The 4,067-nt window shown below is 37.3% G+C and overlaps 1 non-coding gene across 1 annotated transcript; it reads right to left on the reverse strand.

The window, feature by feature from the left end:
- Positions 1-3,537: 3,537 nt before the first annotated feature.
- On the reverse strand, positions 3,538-3,644 carry LOC119468400. Its single transcript, XR_005197075.1, has one exon. It is a non-coding gene; the product is annotated as a U6 spliceosomal RNA (small nuclear RNA).
- Between the last annotated feature and the right edge of the window lie 423 nt (positions 3,645-4,067).

Consider the following 4,067-nt stretch of genomic DNA (forward strand, 5'->3'; position numbering starts at 1 on the left):
GAAGAAAGGATATCAGAGATTGAAGATCAACTCAATGAGATAAAACAAGAAGGTAAGAAAAGAGAACAAAGAATGAAAAGAAATGAACAAAACTTTCAAGAAATATGGAATTATGTGAAAAGACCTAATCTACACTCGACTGGTGTACCAGAAGATGATGGGGAGAATGTATCCAAGCTGGAAAATACTCTTCAGGATATTATCCAGGAGAACTTCCCCAACCTAGCAAGGCAGGCCAACATTTAAATACAGAAAATACGGAGAACACCACAATGATATTCCTCTAGAAGAGCAATCCCAAGGCATATAATCATCAGATTCACCAGGGTTGAAACAAAGGAAAAAATTCAAAGGCAGCCAGAGAGAAAGGCCAGGTCACCCACAAAAGGAAGCACATCAGATAACAGTGGATCTCTCTGCAGAAACCCTACAAGCCAGAAGAGAGTGGGGCCAATATTCAACATCCTTAAAGAAAAGAATTTTCAACTCAGAATTTCATATCCAGCCAAATTAAGCTTTCTAAGTGATGGAGAAATAAAATAAAATCCTTTGTGGACAAGCAATTGCTGAGAGATTTCATCACCACCAGGCTGGCCTTACAAGAGCTCCTGAAGGAAGCATTAAACAAGGAAAGGAACAACCAGTACCAGCCACTGCAAAAACATACCAAATGGTAAAGACCAATGACTCAATGAAAAACTGTGTCAACTAACAGGCAAAACAACCAGCCAGTAATAAAATGGCAAGATCAAATTCACAAATAACAGTATTAACATTAAACATAAACAGACTAAATGGTAGAATCAAAAGACCCAGACTGGCAAATTGGATAAAAAGCCAAGCACCATCGGTGTGCTGTATTCAGGAGACCCATCTTATGCACAAAGACACACATAGACTCAAAATAAAGGGACAGAAGAAGATTTACCAAGCAAATGGAGAGAGAGAGGAAAAAAAAGAGGTGGCAATCCTAGTCTCTGATAAAATGGACTTTAAAGCAACAAAAGTCAAGAGAGACAAAGAAGGGCATTACATATTGGTAAAAGGATTGACACAATAAGAAGAGCTAACTATACTAAATATATATGCACCCAATACAGGAGCACCCAGATACATAAAGCAAATTCTTAAAAACCTACAAAGAGACAGACTCCCACACAATAACAGTGGGAGACTTTAACACTCCACTGTCAATATTAGAGAAATCAATGAGACAGAAAATCAACAAGGAAAACAAGGACTTGAATGCATATCTGGACCAAGCAAACTTAATAAACATTTATAGAACTCTCAACCCCAAATCCATGAAATATACATTCTTCTCAGCACTACATCACACTTACTCTAAAACTGACCACATAATTGGAAGAAATCATTCCTCAGCAAAGGCAAAAGAATGGAAATCATAACAAACAGTCTCTCAGACTACAGGGCAATCAAATTAGAATTTGGGATTAAGAAACTAACTCAAAACTGCACAACTTCATGGAAAATGAACAACTGGCTCCTGAATGTCGACTGGATAAACAATGAAATGAAGGCAGAAATAAAGATGTTCTTTGAAACCAATGAGAATGAAGACACAACATACCATAATCTCTGAGACACATTTAAAGCAGTGTCTAGAGGGAAATTCATAGCAATAAATGCCCACATGAGGAGCAAGGAAAGGTCTAAAATTGACATACTATCATAAAAATTGAAAGAGTTAGAAAGATCAGAAAAACTCAAAAGCTAGCAGAAGACAAGAAATAACTAAGGTCAGAGCAGAACTGAAGGAGATAGAGATAGATACAAAAACCCTTCAAAAATTAATTTATCCAGGAGTTGTTTTTTCAAAAAGATCAACAAAATTGACAGACCACTAGCCAGATTAATAAAAAAGAAAAGAGAGAAGAATAAAATAGATAAATTAAAATATGATAAAGGGGACATCACCACCAATCCCACAGAAATACAAACTACCATCAGAGATTACTACAAACAACTCTATGCACACAGACCATTAAATCTGGAAGAAATGGATAAATTCCTGGACACTTGGACTCTCCCAAGACTAAACCAGGAAGAAGCTGAAACCCTGAATGGACCAATAACAAGGTCTGAAGCTGAGGCAGCAATTAATACCCTACCAAGCTAAAAAAGCACAGGTCCAGACGGGTTTACAGCCAAATTCTACCAGACATACAAAGAGAAGCTGGTACCATTCCTTCTGAAGCTATTCTCAACCATACAAAAAGAGGGAATTCTCCCCAACTCATTTTATGAGACCATCATCCTAATACCAAAACCAGGCAGAGACTCAACAAGAAAAGAAAACTTCAGGCCAATATCCATGATTAACATAGATGCAAAAATCTTCAATAAAATACTGGCAAACAGAATGCAACAGCAAATCAAACAACTTATTCATCATGATCAAGTAGGCTTCCTCCCGGGGATGCAAGTTTGGTTCAACATACACAAGTCTATAAACATACTCCAGCACATAAACAGAACCAAAGATAAAATCCACATGATAATCTCAACAGATGCAGAGAAGGCCTTTGACCAAATTCAACAGCTCTTTATGCTAAAAGTCCTCAATAAACTAGGTATCGATGGAACGTATCACAAAATAATAAAAGCTATTTATGACAAAACAACAGCCAATATCATACTGAATGGGCAAAAACTGGAAGCATTCCCTTTGAAATCTGACACTAGACAAGGATGTCCTCTCTCTCCACTCCTATTCAATATAGTATTGGAAGTTCTAGCCAGAGCAATTAGGCATGAAAAAGAAACAAAGGGTATTCAATTAGGAAAGGAGGAAGTCAAATTGTCTCTATTTGCAGATGACATGATTGTATATCTATCTAGAAGACCTCATTGTCTCAGCTCAAAATCTCCTGAAATTGTTAAGCAACTTCAGCAAAGTCTCAGGATAAAAAATCAATGTGCAGAAATCACAAGCATTTCTATACACCAATAACAGACAAACAGCCAAATCATGAGCGAACTCCCATTTACAATTGCTACAAAGAGAATAAAATACCTAGGAATACAACCAACAAAGAATGCAAAGGACCTCTTTAAGGAGAACTACAAACCACTGCTCAAAGAAATAAGAGAGTAAACAAACAGATGGAAAAACATTCCATGCTCATGTGTAGGAAGAATCAATATTGTGACAATGGCCATAATGCCCAAAGTAATTTATAGATTCAATGCTATCCCCATCAAGCTACCAATGACCTTCACAGAACTGGAAAAAACCACTTCAAACTTCATAAGGAACCAAAAGAGAGCCCACATAGCCAAAACAATCCTAAGTGAAAAGTACAAAGCTGGGGGCATCATAATGCCTGACTTCACACAATACTACAAGGCTACAGTAATCAAAACAGCATAGTACTGGTACCAAAACAGAGACATAGATGAATGGAACAGAACAGAGGCCTCAGAAGCAACACCACACATCTGCAATCATCTGATTGACAAATCTGACAAAAACAAGCAATGGTGGAAGGATTCCCTGTTTATTTGTTTGTTTGTTTGTTTATGGAATGCTTCATGAATTTGCATGTCATCCTTGCACAGGGGCCATGCTAATCTTCTCTGTATCATTCCAATTTTAGTGTATGTGCTGCCAAAGCGAGCACAGGATTACCTGTTTAATAAATGTTGTTGGGAAAACAGGCTGGCCATGTGCAGAAAGCAGAAACTGGACCCCTTCCTGACACCTTACATTAAAATTAACTCCAGATGGATTAAAGACTTAAATATAAGACCTAGCACCATAAAAAACCTAGAAGAAAATCTAGGCAAAACCATTCAAGACATAGGCATAGTCAAGGACTTCATGACTAAAACACCAAAAGCAGGCAACAAAAGCCATAATAGACAAACGGGATCGAAATAAACTCCAGAGCTTCTGTACTGCAAAGGAAACAATCAGAGTGAACTGGCAACCAATAGAATGGAAAAAACATTTTGCAATCTACCCATCTGACAGAGGGCTAATATGTTCATCATCACTGGTCATTAAAGAAATGCAAATCAAAACTACATTGCGATACCATTTC

This window comes from Cebus imitator, unplaced genomic scaffold (genome assembly GCF_001604975.1).
Source record: "Cebus imitator isolate Cc_AM_T3 unplaced genomic scaffold, Cebus_imitator-1.0 Scaffold423, whole genome shotgun sequence".
NCBI lineage: Eukaryota > Metazoa > Chordata > Mammalia > Primates > Cebidae > Cebus > Cebus imitator.